The 16103-nt window shown below is 52.7% G+C and overlaps 1 long non-coding RNA gene across 1 annotated transcript; it reads right to left on the bottom strand.

Moving 5' to 3' along the window:
• Positions 1–2346: 2346 nt before the first annotated feature.
• On the bottom strand, positions 2347–5780 carry LOC118553150 (uncharacterized). The gene is made up of 3 exons (XR_004925858.2): positions 5261–5780; positions 3864–4019; positions 2347–2649 (listed from the first exon to the last, which is right to left on the bottom strand). It is a non-coding gene; the product is annotated as an uncharacterized LOC118553150 (long non-coding RNA).
• Positions 5781–16103: the final 10323 nt, after the last annotated feature.

The raw sequence follows: 16103 nt of genomic DNA, 5'->3' as shown, positions 1-16103 counted from the left end.
TTCATTGTGGGTTGCCGTCCTCCTGCACTACACCCTTCCTAATTCCAAATTAGGGCAGAGTCTGAGAATGTTAATTCATTTTAATTATTAGCCTAGCATAATTTAAGAAACACAATCTGCTGCTACTGGATTCCAAAATAAAATAAAAATGTGAATTTTTCTATTCTTTTGAATATCGTGTTTTACAGCTTCTCGTCTTAGGGACAACCAAGAGCGGACTCTAAAAATAAATAAATAAATAAATAACTCCTCTGTTCATTTGTCTTGATTCTTCAAAGTGCAGTAGGCCGAGAGGGCATAACTGACTGGTGTCACAAACCACATTGGATTACTGATGAGCAGGTTGTCCACGGCCTCTAAGGCAGTGGTGGGGGGCGGGGGGGGGTGGAATTCAGCTCAAATGTGCAGAGCCTGTGAGAATGCCAATTCCTGGGCCCTGCGCCCAGACATCCTGATTTAGTAGGTCTGGGTGGGGCCTAGAATTGTGCATTTATTTTTTTTAAGATTTATTTATTTATTTATTTGACGGAGAGCGAGACAGCGAGAGTAGGAACACAAGCAGGGGGAGTGGGAGAGGGAGAAGCAGGCTTCCCACCGAGCAGGGAGCCCGATGCGGGGCTTGATCCCAGGACCCTGGGATCACCACCTGAGCCAAAGGCAGACGCTTAACGACTGAGCCACCCAGGCGCCCCTAGAATTCTGCATTTTTAAATAAGCATCATGGGTGATTCTGATGCAAGTAGCCACCCAACTACATGCTGAAAAATTCCAGAGGGGTTATGGCTGTGGCTTATAAGCGTAGAAATCAGCCGGACACCCAGCAGCTGCTGCTCTTCTCCCAGCCAGAACTTTCCTGGAATGTATATTCCAGGAAACTATTTATATATCTATTTTTTAAATAACATGATTTTTTTCTCCTTGGTTATAGAGCTATTGCAGAGGGGCACCTGGGTGGCTCAGTCGGTTAAGCATCTGCGTTCAGCTCAGGTCATGATCTCAGGGTCCTGGGATCGAGCCCCACATCGGGCTCCCTGCTTGGCGGGAAGCCTGCTTCTCCCTCTGCCTCCTGCTTGGGCTCACTCTCTCTCTTTCTCTCTTAAATAAATAAATAAAAAAAGCTATTGCAGACAACTTATATAATGCCATAATAAAACAATAACAGTCACTCATAATCCCTCCGTAAGGGATTAACATTATGTTGTTTTTCTTCTCTGTATAATTTTTATAAAGCTGACAACATACTGAATATATCATGTTATTTCACTTCCCCCATATTACTATTTCTTTTCTGAATATATCATTTCTAAGGCTATATAATATCCCCCTCGTGTGGATGTAACTTATCTTAATAACCATCCCTAAGTGTTAGGTGTTGAAGTTGTTCCTGATAATTAAGTATTATAAACAATATTGAGTTGGCTATCTCTATGCATAAAGCTTTATCAACATTTTTGCTGACTTCAATAGCTGGATTCCTAGAAGTGGACCACTGGATTAAAGGATATGAATGTTTTTAAGGCTTCTGATAAAGAGACTGCCGACTTGCTGTTCCAATTTGCCCCCTCGCCAGCGTAGAGTAGAATGCCCCTGGGTTGACCACCCCCTCGGCCTGTGCTGCACCCTGATAGCAAAGATATCACTCTTACCTTATGTTATGGGTTGAATTATTTTCCCTAAAAAGATACTGTGGAGTCCTAACCCCCCGTACCTGTGACCTTATTTGGAAACAGTCTTTGCAGGTATAACCAAGTTAAGAGGAGGTAATTAGGGTGGGCCTTTGTCCAATATGATGGATGTCTTCATTAAGAGGAGAATGCCATGTGAAGACACAGACACACAGGGAGAACATCATGTGCTCACAGAGGCAGAGATTGGAATGATGCAGCTGCATGCCAAGGAATACCACCTGAAGCTAGGAAGCGACAAGGAAGGCTTCTACCCAGAGTCTCAGAGGGAGGATGACCCTGCTGACACCTTGATTTCGGATCTCTAGCCTCCAGAACTCTGAGCAAATGAATTTCTGTGGTGCTTGGTTATGCATTCCTAGGACATGAATATATATATATTCCCTGGATTGGTGTCAGCTGGGGCAGAAATGGCCGAGGTGCAAAGGACAGTTCTTGCTCCCTTTCCGAAGGGTGTTCAGCGCAGCCAGTTAATCTGTCCTTCCTGGGAGCATTTCCCACTTCTGTGCACAGGAACAATAGTCTAGGGCCCAGCATGGGACTCTGGGGCCCATCATCCATCAGCGCGTCTATTAGAGGGTCTGGCTTACCATTTTCCCTCAGTCACATCTCACATGGTAGAGGGGCACAGAAAACAAACTTCGCATTTTTCTTCAAACTCTTGGATTTGACTCAATGGAATAAGTATTTATTAGGCTCTTTCAACACCTCCTGGATTAAAACCTTGTTCAGCGGCTCAGACATGCCTAGTGTCTGGGCAAAGGTCATTTTTGTCACTGATAGGCCTCAGACTGGTTCATGATCAGGTTTCTCTCAGACCCTTAACCCATGATTGGTTGGTAGATTGTACTGCTATTACATTCTTTACTTCTCCTAGAAATGTTGGTCTTTTCTCCAGTGGATTCTGAAAAAGAGCTCATTTCTCTCTCAAGTTGACCTTCTTGACCCTGGACAGAACCTGGACCTAAAGAATCCCAAATGGAGAAAATTATACAGAGGAAGAAAATTATATCAGGAAGTTTTTACCTCTACAGTTAGAAAGTCTGAAACACTTGAAGCTACTCTTTCTTGAGTAGCCCTTACTGAGTGTCTCTTACTTCTTCTGGTCCTCACAAGGGCCCTAAAATGTGGATGGAATGATCTCTATTTTACAGGTAAGTAAAACCAAGGCTCAGGCAGATCAGCAGGTGGCCCAAGATAGCAGAGCCATGGCAAAGCCAGAGGTAGAGGCCAAGATTTTCTAACAATGTCCTGGGCTCTCTGCTCTATTACGTGGCCAAGGATGGCTCAGAGGAGGTTCGATTCTCAGTGGAGTGATAAATGCTACCCGGGGGTGCCAGATGTTTTGAGGAGTTATGCCAAACTTTTGGAGGCAGATATTCCGAATTTAGCTCAGTTTCATGCCAAATTTTCTGGCATCTGCAGTAATATAGAATTTTGTTACATGATCCCTGAAAATAGTCTAATCTCTGCTAATTCATCTCTTGATTTTATACCTCACTTTCAATGTATCTTTTCCCCAAAAGTTGCAAAAAAAAAAAAAAAAGTAAGCCCTCTAAATGCATATGAGGAATCTTACATTTAATGGTCTTTGAAAAAGTTTTGTGAAGAGACTTAGCCCCTCAAGGGAAAAAAAAAAAAAAAAAGCGTGAAGGGGGAAATAGCCCCTAATATTTTTTGTATGAATGTATTTACACATGACGTGTTAGCTTTAATGAAGTCCATCTGTATTCTTGAGTATGGATGTACACACAATGGGCTAGCTTTAGTGAGTTGCACTTAAATTCCATTGACCCTCTGCCCTCGTTCCAATTGCTAAGGGAAGGAGCAAAGACTTCTGCTGAATGGCTGCTGGAATCAATGAGGATGATGAACCAGGGGCCCAGAGGCTGGGCTAAACCATCAAGCAAAGAGCAGCTGGGTCAAAACCCGAGATGAGGCTCTCATGGAAGCAGACACAGCAAGAAGGAAGCCCAGTGAGACACAAAGGAAGCCTATGAGGCCAAGCATTGGGCAGAGGAGGGCAAAGTTGACAGCTAATTCATTTCCTCAGGAGTTCCATCAAGGGGGAACGGTGAAGATGAAACTCTGGGCCTCCCAGTGGGCCTCTGTCTGGGTGGAGCGGGAAGTTGAATTCAGCAAAACCTCTGAGGCCAAACAAAGCAAAGTAAGAGTTACCTGGATGCATGAGCCAGGTGCACTCAGACCATGGATGGGGCAGAAGAAAGGAGCTTCCCAGAGAAGATGGCAACTGAACTGGGCCCAAACCAGAACCATGAGAAATCAGAATGTGAAATGCTGGAGGAGGTAACCCCTACCAAGGGAGTTCTCAGCCTGCGGAAAAAAAAAAAAAAAAAGTGGAAGTTGGGTGTGGCAGCGTTTGTGGCTTAAATATCCGGTCACCGCCCCCCTCCTGCACCTGGCCTTAGCTCCCAAGATAATCTCCACTGGTCCAGCCCACCAGCTTCCCCAAGGGGCAACCACACAGGGCCCAGGACCTTCCACCACTAACACTTTCCATACCAATCCCTGGCCACTATTTCTGCCCTCTGATGTCACAGGCCTCGGCATCTTGACCCATCTCAGCAAATTACACCCCTTGATTTCCCCAGAGCTGTCATTTTTAACTCTTTTCTGCAGAGGCCTGTAGCACAGAGCTTTCCCAGAAGTCTGGTTCAGTGCTATTTTGAGTTGGACTGGATTGGCAGAAAAGAGCCGCCCACCCGCACACTCGGGAAAAGGCTGCCCAAGGAGAAGGGGGCCCAGAGCTCCTGCTCTATGTGAGTTGGAACGAGGGTCATATGGGGCAAGAAGCAGCTCTCAGGGTCCCTGTCGAGGCTGTGCTGACAAACAGCTCTGGACAGATCCGGGCGGGTTTTGTTCACCCAGCTGTTGTGCTACTTCTGCCTGCAAGATGAGACACGGACACCCCCCCTCCCCGGGTTGGCATCACTTGTTGAGCTGTGGCTTTGGAAAGAACAGCGAGTTAAATCCCGGAAAGAGCCCGAGAATGAAATCCAGCTGGAGGCCCACCAAGGACAGTTGTGTCTTGCTCATCCTGGCAGCCACAGCCCCCCTCCGGCACCTGGCCTTAGCTCCCAGGATAACTCCCGCTGATGCTGCCCACCAGCTTCCTGGAAGGACCACCACACAGGTCCCAGGATGGTGGGGTGAGGTGGGATGGAGAGAGAGTGGAAGAAACCCAAGCGCCTGTGGAGCTCGGCTGCCTTTCTGTCCTCCTGGCTCCTCTGTCTTCCTTCCTGTCCGCCAGGGGCGGGGGAAACCTATCCGGGTTAAAGCAGCTTCCGGGTGCCTCTTAGGCCACTGCAGGTGGGTGCTTTTTAAAGGGTGCTTTTACCCTCCTTGAGCATCCTAGAACCACAGGATGCAGCCTCTCAAAGTGTTCCTGAACACGGCCTCAGTGGAGGACCATAGTGCCCTGAGCCCCTCCAGCCTTGTTACCCGGAGGAAGAAGCCCAGACTCCTTCACCATGTGTCTCATTACTGCCTGCAAGTAGCCCATCTTCTGTCTTCAGGAGGCTTCGGCCTAAATTCTCAGGCAGTAAGAAACTCACCTGCGCAAGGAGTCCAGTGCTGTTCTTCACATGTTCTTAAAATTCTTTCCTCTTTTTATGCAGCTTCCTTCCATCTTCCTACCACCACCCCCTTCACTAAACCGCCACCCACCCTCTATTTACTGAGGTTCTGGAAACCCTGGGACATGCATCCTCTTTGAAGGCTGTGAGGTGGGGGGGAAGTCTCCAGCCTCCACCCCATCCCACCAGGGTCAGGGGAGGAAGTTAGGTTAGGCCATCGAAGGGAACTGGACCTCCTACTCCAGACACCCTTGTTCCCTGGTGCCCCGGGGCCGAGGGTGTCCACCCGGGGTTCTCTTCCTCCCCCGGGAAGTTGGCCTGCAGCCTTTCCCAGCAAGCCCCCCCTTCCCCGAGCCACTCCGGGGCGGGGCCAGCCACCCACCCAGCGCCGGCTTCAGCACGTGGCCCTGGGGCGGCAGGTTTCCTCCCCGCCGCGGCAGCACCGCAGGGTGGTTTTCACCCTCTTTCGCCCCTACCCCCCGTGACTTCTTGTAAAAAGCTTCGCCCGTCCCCACCCACCTCCGCCCTCCCGCGGCTGCCAGACCGGGGCCGGCCCCCCTCCGCCTCCCCCCGGAGGCAGCGCTTTCTCCTCCCCTGGCAGCGGGCTCCGCTTCGGAAACTGTTGACTCAGAGGGTGGCCGGGCGGCCAGCGTCTGATGTCAGCTTGGAGCGGGGCCAAGGGGAGAGGGGGCGGGAGCGCTGGGGGAAGGGAGGCGCGGGGCGCGGGGCAGGGCCCGGGGGCCGCCCGGCCGCGGCGGGGGGGCTGTGCGGCGCGCTCGGCGGCTGCGGCGGCCCGGGCGCCCGTGAGTCACAGTGCGTCACCGGAGCAGATGCCCGGGGCGGCCGGAGGCTCCCGGGCTCCCGCTGACTCATCAGAAAGCCCGCCGCGCGGCCCGGGGGGAGGGGCGGCGCGCCGGCGGGGGGGGGCGGGGGAGGGCTTGGGGGAGGGGAGAGGCCCGGGCGCGCGGAGCCGGAAAACCCCAAGGCGGCGGCCGCGGAGGGGGCACTGGGGCCGGCTGGCAGCTGCCGGGGTCACCTGAAGCGCGGGGTCGGCGGCAGGCGACCGGAGAGGGGACCAGTCCCCGCCCCCCCGGCAGCCGGCGCGCCGCGCCTGGGGCCTACCCGCCCCCCTTCCGCGGTCTTGCTGTGCCTCGCGGGGCCCCCGCCGGCGTGGGGGGGGTGAGGGCCGCGGGAGGCTCCCCGCCGCGTGTCGCTCACGCCCACACGCCCAGCTATCGGGAGAGACACCAGCACTGGCCTCGGTGGCGCCCGAGGTCGCGGCGCTCTTCCCCCTCCCTTTGAGACTTTCGGTGTGTCTGGGAAGAGACCGCACCAGCTTCCAGGGCCTGGACGTCTGCATTCCCGGTGTCCCTCCTTGTACCCCGCCCCTCTCCAGGGGCACCTACCCTGGTGCTGTAGCCACCACGTGCTGGGTCAAGGCCTGGGCCCGGCGCTTTCCTGTCCCTGCTGGCTAACCACAAGGCCCTGTGCTCTCAGGAAATAGAACAGAGGGACCAGAGAGCTTCAGGAAACCGCATGAGCAGAGAGAATTTCTCTGGGTGACTGTCCACCCTGTCCTGGAACTGGGACAAATTCTGTAGCATTCAAGAAAGACTTCTATGCAAGGTGCTCCCCATCCCCAATGACAGGTGGGGGAGGAAGAGGCACAGAAGAGTCTATTGGTCCTCACCCTGCAGATACAAGCTGGCCAGGGAAGCAACTGTGGGCACACCTTGAGCAGAATTGGGGGGACAGGGGTAACAAGGCTTCCTAGTGGAGCTGGCATTAAGGTAGGGACCTTGAAGAGGAATGACTTGAACAGATGGAGAAAGGACATTCCAGACAGAAACAAATGCCTGGAACCAAAACCTAGAGGCGGGAAAGAGTGGGGTGAGTTCTGGGAATGGCAAGCAATCCAGCTGGACCGGAAGAGCTGAGGCTCACAAGAGCATCAGCAGCTTGGCCTAGCAGACAGATGTAGATCTCAGAAGCAGGCACAGTGGCCCAGAGGGACCTGGAGCCACAGGGTTCCGCCCTCTGCCCCAGGGCACTGCGTCATGCCGGTTCCCAGACAGATGGATTCCTTCCAAGAATTCCCGTAGTCCTGCTCGGTCACAGCTGCTGGAGCCTCCCTGCCTTGGATGGCTTTTATTAGTTGGTGTCTAATGCAAATCCTCTTTTGTTCCAATTTCAAATACTTTCCTCCTCTGTCATTAGGTATTTGTACTGATCTCCCTCAGGGTTTCTCAACCCCAGCAGCACGGTAGAATTACCTGGGGGTGCTTTAGAAAACAAAAATGTTGATGCACGGGCCCCCTCCCTGAAATTTGACTTCCCGGGTCTGGGGTGGAGCCCAGGCATTAGCATTCTTTCACTGGGCAGGCAGGGATGAGAAGCACGGATGCAGATGTCACCACCGGGCGCGTCCAGGTCAGGCCCACACTCAGAGTGGGGCCTCCTGGCCTTCAGACTTCCCAACTCCAACAAACCCTGAGAACGGCTTTGGCAGATCTCCAGGAGCAGTTGGACTCCCTGAGGCTGGAGCTGAAATGTGTTTCCCAGGCATCTACTCTGTAGCGGAGGCCAAAGTTTCCAACAGGAAGGGAGGGTGAGGCTTCTGTTTGCTTCCCAAGAGCCATCTGGCCTTCCAAGCCAGTGATGGCCACCCTGAGCCCCACCGGCAGGAGAACAGGAGCCAGTGGGAACTGCAGGCATTTCCCATGGACTCCACATGCCCGGTGGGGGCCTCAGTGGAGGTGGCGCCGGCTCCTGCACTGCGGGCCCTCAGAAGTGGCTGAGGGCCCAGCTAAGGACAGACTGGGGACCTGGCCTACGGTCCTCTTTCTTACCGGCAAAATGGAGGTGAGGATTCCTGCCCCTGTGACGGTTTTCACATAAGTCACCTCAGCGTGGGGACAGTTTTCAGTAAACATTCCCTTCCTCCTGTTTTGCTAGTAACTCCTTTCACAAATTTAGGGAAAATCTCCAAATCTGGGCTTCACAACTCCCTGGTCTGTCCACCCCCACCTCCCTAATCCACGGCTTTGGGGAAGACCTTGAAGCCATATCTGAGGCCCTGTGTTAGGAAGGTCAGGCTGACGAACCTGGCAGTGGCCTCCCCGCTGCCAGGGAAATGATGTGGATTAACAAAAGGGTAACCAGCCAACCTTCCCTGGGACTGACTGAGAAGCAGAAATATAGCCTTGAGCCTGGGGACGATTTAGAACTGTAGGAAGAATTTCCTGACAAACAACGATGTTGCCTAAAGGACTCATGAGAGTCTGTGAAAGTTGGAGATTCGTCCTGAGCACCTGACCCTGTCACCACCAAGCAGCGTTGTTCCCATTTGACAGCTGAGGAAACTGAGGCTGAGAGACATTCAATAACTTGGTGAAGCAGCCACGTCAAGAGGCAGGGAGGGCGCTGGAATCTGAAAGACCAGCAGTTAAAAGCCTTTTGACTGTAATATCCTAGGATTTTGTGTTTTTTATCTTCAGCCTTGTGACCAGAGCCCTAGAGAAGCCACACTTAATCCTAGGGTTTGGGCATTAAATCCAAGGGGAAAGTGTCCTTGAAATGCTGTGCACTCTTCTTCCTTTGAATCCCCATCATGTTCGAGGAAACTCTATGAAGGTAACCAGTGTTTATTGGAAGGTCTTTCCTGGCCAAAATTAGGGCAAGCTAGAGACTGCCCAAGGTCTGGAGAAATACAGCAGAGGGCGGGGCGCCACGAGATGGCCCTTTCTTGGATTTAGGCATGGACAGTTCTCCCTTGGGATTCTCCCGGCACCTCTCCTTGTAGCGTCACGAGATTCCCGGTGTGGAAGCTACGTTTTACAGATTAGGAAACTTGAGGCTGGACAGAAGTATCTCTGGGAAACAACTGTGTCTGGATCGGACTCCCTAAGTTCCCTCCCCCGTCGCGTCGCAGAGGCACGCGGGACCACCTACTGCGGACGGGAGCCCTAACCGGCCGCACTCCCAGGCCAGGCCCTCCCGGCTGCAGGGCGGCCCGGGCCGCGGCGGGGCAAACGGGCGGCACCGTCTCGGTGCGCGCGCACACGCTCGAGCCCACAGCCCGGGGAGGGGGGAGCCGGAGCGCCTGGGAGGAGCCCATTTCCCTTCCCCCCCTCCCCTGGGAACCCGCCGCCGGGGGAGTGGGCGGCCGCTGCCCTCCCCACCCCGCCCGGCCGCCAGGTGCCCAGAAACCCGGCCTCCCCCTCCCGCCCCCGCGCCTGTTCCCGGCGCGGCCCGCGTCTCGCCGGTCACGTCTCCCCATTCGGCTCCAAAGTGCGAGTCAGCCGCTGCCCGGCCGACCCCGCCGAGAGGCGGGGGCCGGGGAAGGGCGGGGCGGGGGCGGGAGGGGGTAGGGGGAGGGGAGGCGGCCCGGGCGGGCGGGGCCGTGCGCTTGGCCCACCCCCCACCCCCCCCTCCCGCGCGGCGCGGGGCGCGTCTGCAGGGGCCGGACCCCGCCCGCCGCGCCCCAGTCGGCCCCGGCCCACAGGGCGAGGCGCGGGCGAGGCCGCAGCGGGCGGGGGGCGGGGCGGGGGAGGCCCCGCCGGGGAAGCCGCGAGGCCGCGCTTCTCGAGCGGCGCGCGGGCCGGTGTTGCTGGGGAGAAAAGCGCCGCCGCGGCCCCGCCCCGAGCCCCGCGGGCGCTGCGCCCTCTGCTGGTGCGGCCTCGTAACTGCACGCGGACCCCACCTGCACCTACGGCGACGAGTAGCCTCGGGAGGCAGAGGGCTGCTCGGGTCTGGGCAGTAGAAACTACTGGTAACTTAAAGACCATCATTCTTTTTCAAAGAAAAAAAAAAGAATTCAAAACTGAGTCCTGGACATTGCAGGAAAATGTGGAAATGCGGAGGAAAAGAAATCACTCTATAGTGCCTGTATCCAGAAGCGAACACTGTTAGAGTTTTCGTGTCTACCCTTTCAGTGCTTCATATCGGCAAATCTGTGTGTGTGCATTCTTTATAGAATAAAAAATCCAGGGGCGCCTGGGTGGCTCAGATGGTTAAGCGTCTGCCTTCTGCTCAGGTCATGATCCCAGGTTCCTGGGATGAGCCTGAGCCCTGCATCCTGCATCAGGCGCCCTGCATCCTGCATCAGGCTCCCTGCTCAGCGGGGACTCCGCTTCTCCCTCTCCCTCTCCTGCTCCCCCTGCTTGTGCTCTCTCGCTCTCTCTGTCAAATAAAGAAATAAAATCTTTTTTAAATTTTTTTTAAAAATAAAAAATACAATATTGTCAGCTTCGTGAACACAGAGGCCTTATTTTATTCACTGCTCTCTGTGTCTAGAACACTGGCAGTATTCTAGATGCTCAGAAACCCTCTGTTTCTGTCTACATGGGATCATGCTTTACACATTGTCAGGATCATCACTGTTCTCGTGCTTAATTTTCTTTTATGATCCACTGACTCCGTAGATGTATGTAAGAGATTGATGATAAAGGGTCCACTAGCTCCCTTAGCTAGAATCTGAAGGCAGATGTGTTTGGGATTCAGAATTATTCCCAGTACACATATAAGGTACGCCCCACACACCCAGAGTCTGGACAACACCCTGCAATGAAACACACCAGATTCCTGCAGCAAAGCGTGGGGCTCTTCACACGAAGTAGGACCAACACTGTAAACAGCTGCAGGTCAGTGAGTCAACTTTTGAGGCCGAAGGAGTTTTCACCAAACTAAACTCAAAACTTTGGGTTTCCAGAGCATTTTGAATGTTGAATTTGTAGAGACTGTGGACTTGCACTAACCTCTGGTAACACCCGAGGGTATGATGACATGAGTCTGTGCTATGAGCTTGTGCTTTTCCATTTGCCTGTCTCTTGCACACGCGGTGTGCACAGTAACTCTGGATAGTTGAAGTGCTAACTGATTAGATGTGATTGAATGTGGGGTGTGAGTGTGAAGGGGTGGGATTTGGTTGGGTTGGACTTTCGGATGTGGTCACACCTCCTTCCCTACTCCCAGCTGCCACCTTCAAACCAATAGACTTTAGCACTTGGTGGTTGCATCTTCTTCCAGGATCCAGCTTGACCCCGTGGACCCCACCTGGGGATTTTGAAAGAGAGGAGCCAAACTCCCCAGAAACGCCCCCACCCTTCCAGAGCACTACCACGACAAAAAGGACACTACCATAACTTCTCAAGAAGGGTATGGGAGCCAAGACGTTCATATGTGTAGCCTTTGTGCTGGGTCTCTCTCTGAGCTCCACACTGAATATCCAACCTCCTACTGACATCCCCACTTGATTCCCACCCCAAATTTACCTCAAATGCAACATGTCCAGGACCACACTCACAAACCTCCCCTCAAAACCTGGTTCCTCTTCTGTTGTGACCCATGTCAGTGATCAAACCCGTCATCCCCCCAGTTACACAAGCTATAGCTACATCTCCCCCACTTCTCCTAGGATAAAAAATGGAAATCCATGAAAAGGCCTGCAGAGCCCTGCCTGGTCTGGCTCTGTCCTGCATGGTGCTTGCATTATGAGCCTCTATGTTCCAGGGGACACTGGCCTTCTTCCTTCATCCTGGGCCCTTTAGCACCCTGTGCTACTCCTCCACAGCTGTGACTCTCGTGTTATGTGTGTGTGTGTGTGTGTGTGTGTGTTTAAGAATTTATTTGAGAGAGAGAGAGAGAGATTGAGAGAATGAGTGGGAGGAGGAGCAGAGGGAGAAGCCAACTCCCTGAGGAGCAGGGAGCCCGATGCGGGGCTCGATCCCAGGACCCTGGGACCATGACCTGAGCCGAAGGCAGACGCTTACCGGACTGAGCCACCCAGGTGCCAGAAAGACTCTCATAGTCTTAGCTGTATCTGCTGGTCCGCCCCACGCCTGTCCCCCTCAGGAGACTGTCGTGCCTGGGCTGCCTACAACAGTGTTGCCAGCCCCTGGCCCAGGGCCTGCAGTAGGTGCTTCATCAACGGGCAAGTGAACGAATGTCGGCTCCCCTCGGCTCACCCATCTCAGGACAAGCCCAGGAAGAGAACCAGAAGCAGAGGAAAGAGGGGATGTTTGTGAGTTCCAACAAAGAGCATCTGTTCTGTGCCGGGCTCTGGGGATAGAAAAAAGATGCAGCCCTGTCCTCAGGAGCTACTGAAACAAGGCATCCTGAGCAACCAATTCAGTGACTGCCTTCAAGATCTTCGCGTTTAAATCACAAAAACAAACCCAAGCATCTAGCAAAACTGCAACCACACAGGGACCTTTCCCCCACAGATAAAAGGTCCCTTCTGTGAGCCTGAACCAAGCAGCACAAATCCCCTTTCTCCCCACCAACCAGGCCTAATGGCTCCCGGCTGTGTGAGTGCCTCAACCACCTGACCCTTCAAAGCCCCATCCTCACCCCTCTCAGATCCACAGGCTTTGAAGGCTTGCCTGGTGTGGGAGTTCCTCAGGTGCATCCAGCTAAGGAAACTTGGCTTTGTGTGGCCATAGGCATGTCCTTGGTAAGCCTGACATTCCAGCTTGAAGAAGTTCAAACCCCACCTGGAAAAAGTCACCCTCAAAGTGTAACCACCACACATCCCCTGAATATCCAGTTCTAGCCTTTCCTTACCTTGTCTCACACCCGGGAACAGTGGTTCACATTGCGCTCAGGGTTCCAGAAGTTGTCGCGGCCCCTGGAAACCTGTACTTTGTGTGGGACTTGCAGTGGCAAAGGCTGTTACTCCGAGGAGTGGGTGTACGGAAGAGCGCGGGGCAAGTGAGGCAGGGATCCCCTCTTCCTCCTAGCTCCTCCCCACTTCAAAACCCATTGTAGCAATGCAAAGGACAGGGAGGCGGGGGCGCTTGTGAGGTTCTGAAACATGATAGAACCTAAGAATTTAATACTAAGTGAAATCAGCTAGGGCACCCGGAGACCGGTTGCCGTAACTTCCGAGGCTCTAAGCATAAAGGTAATCCACGGGCGCCACCTAGTGGGGGAATACCTGTCACTGCCGCCCACCCCCGGAGCTCTTTTGAAGCAGCCGCGCTGCGTGAGATACCTGAGTTTTTCCGCACCAAGAGCGGGGCCGCCTGCGCCCTGGTCAGAGAGAATTTTTGAGCTTAATTACCCCTAGCGCGGTACTTCGCGCTGTAAAATGAAGCCAAGAAAGTCTCACTCATAACCTATAGATGCTTTGAATTTTGTGAAATTTTTTATTTTTTTAAAGATTTTATTTATTTATTGGAAAGAGAGAGAGCGCACATGAGAGAGGGGAGGGTCAGAGGGAGAAGCAGACTCCCTGCTGAGCAGGGAGCCCGATGCGGGACTCGATCCCGGCACTCCAGGATCATGACCTGAACCGAAGGCAGTCACTTAACCAACTGAGCCACCCAGGCGCCCCAAATTTTGTGAATATTTTAAAGACGTGTTTCCCTTTAACCTGGCCGCTAGGAGCTTCAGCGCTAAAATGGGGGTCAATCTTTAACAAGACATTATAATGATCACTTTTGTACTAACCTCACCTACGTTTTATCTAATTTTTAAAGCCCCCCCCCCCCAATTTATTGCCATTTTCCTTATCTAGTTTCTATCTTACAGGAAACATATTTTTCCAAATTTTGGGAAAAAGTGGAGTCATCAGTTACTTCACACAGGGTCTCCATTAGCTTCCTAAACATCTTACCCAGGAGTCATCAGGAGTGAGAGGGTTCAGAGCCCCAGGGTGCAGCAAGCTAAAATCCAGTGAGCAGGAACCTGGGAGATGATAAAGGCTATCACGTATTGAACGTTTCCTATATGCTGGACACTTTTCTAAGCACTAAATGTAAAATTCATTGCATTCTTACAATCCAATTTCTGTAGGTGAGGAAATAAAGTTCAGAGGCTTGAGGCAATTTTCTATACAGCAATAAATAACTAATATGCACTTTTTATGGAAGAGGTGACTGAGGCTCAGAGAGGTTAAGTGATTCATCCAAGGTCACACAGCTTGGATGTGTGGAGTTAGGATGGAGTTAGGATGCTCCAAGTCCATGTTCTTAATCACTAGGCTCTACTGAGGCTTCATGAGCTCTGAGTCAGGCATCAGCCAAAGCCAGAGTGGGAAAAGCAGGGCTCCATGTTTCAGGGTCACAGGATGGAAGAGGAATTTGCCAGCAGAGAGAGCTGGGGGGGGGGGGGTTGCTGTGTGACACGGAATCACCTGCAGTTGCTTGCTATGTGATTGGGGTTGTGTGGACATGACACAGTTGTTTACTTCTGCCCAGCCCAGCATCCTGGATGAGCGATATGGGGCGTGTAACAGGCTCAGACCACTTACTATGCCAGGTCTAAAGATCAAGTGGGAGCTGGTTTGTCTCTCAGACATTATCTAGAAGTCAGGTGAAAGTCTAGTTGGCTCCCCGGAATGGAAGTGCCATGTGGGCAAGGATTTAGGGCTATTTTGTTTATTGTCCTACTGTTAAAATAGTGCCTGGCCTCTAAATATCAAAAGATACTTGGAGAATGAGTGAACAATCAAATGAATGAATAAATGATAAAGTTTAACCCTCCCTCAGGCGTTGCCATGAAAGAATCGAGCTATGTGAGAGGTGCTGAGAGATCTCACGGGAGGGGTAGCAAGATGGTGCCTAAGGCCAACCGAGGCCTGCCTTTTAGAAAGCACAGATCCCAAACAGAACTGCGAAGGGAGATTGTAAAGTACATTAATCATTCAATCAGAACAGTTTCAGAAGCTCACTTTGCAGCCGTAAGGATGGTGGCCTGAGAGGGGTTCCTGGTAGCAAAGAGACCAGCTAGAAACTATTGAAATAGTCCAGTTAAGAGACAGGAAGTCAAGGGCGCCTGGGTGGCTCAGTCGTTATGCATCTGCCTTTAGCTTGGGTCATGATCCCAAGGTCTGAGTCTCGAATTGGGCTCCCTGCTCTGTGGGGAGCCTGCTTCTCCGTCTCTCATGAATAAAGAAAATCTTTTAAAACGAGAGAGAGAGAGAGAGAGAGAGAGAGAGAGAGAGAGAGAGGAAGTCAAACTGACAAGTCTCTCTTTTTTTTTTTAGAGGGGCAGGGAGGGGCAGAGGGAGAGGGAGACAGAGAATCCCAAGCAGGCTCCACACCCAGTGCAGAGCCGGACCTGGGGTGAGATCATGACCTGAGCTGAAATCAAGAGTCGGTCGCTCAACCAACAGCCACCCAGGTGCCCCCAAACTGACAAGTCTCTAGAACCAGGCATGATTTGTAGTGTGCCCTTTGCCCTCACGTGGGTGTCTGGGTAGTTGTATACTCTGGGTCATGCAGTGTGGGTGGTCAGCAGGCTAAAGCTGGGAATGGTGAGTGAGGTACAAGGAAATGGGTGAGGGCCTTCTGAGCTGCTGGTCTGGGAGCAGAGTTATGGGGAGAGGGAGGTTTAACATGCTGAGAACAAAAAGGGGCCACTCTTAAGAAACTAGTTCTTGGACATGCTCTCATGCCCTCAGTTGCCCTCTGGGCTACGCCATGGACGTCTGAACCCCGGGCTTCACTCTCCCCTAGAGAACCATCTGGAGAGTTGCAAAGTAGCCACACCCCTTTGGTACAATTTGAATCTACCATGTCCAGGCTCCTGAATCACTGGGCCAGTGTCCCTGAGGACTCACCTGAGGGGTGGACTGACTGCAGACTGTCTCCCTGGATTTTCTTCTCCAGAGTCACAGCCCACCTGTAATACTCGAAGGCAGTTCCCTGCTTTAGGTGAGAAAGAAATTATTGGAAGTGGCAGAAGTAAAATACTGGGCACTCGTGTTAATGACGTCATGCTTTTCCAGGGAGGAGAAAGGGGGTTGGAACGTTGGAATGAAAACAGAGGTGTCTAGAAGCAGTGCTACCGAATATTAAAAGCAGTTATGGAGAGTTTT

The sequence above is a fragment of the Halichoerus grypus genome, chromosome 5 (assembly GCF_964656455.1).
Source record: "Halichoerus grypus chromosome 5, mHalGry1.hap1.1, whole genome shotgun sequence".
In the NCBI taxonomy this organism is placed as follows: Eukaryota; Metazoa; Chordata; class Mammalia; order Carnivora; family Phocidae; genus Halichoerus; species Halichoerus grypus.
The sequence above is the reverse complement of the archived record's forward strand: the minus strand, read 5'-3'. Positions and strand labels throughout refer to the sequence as shown.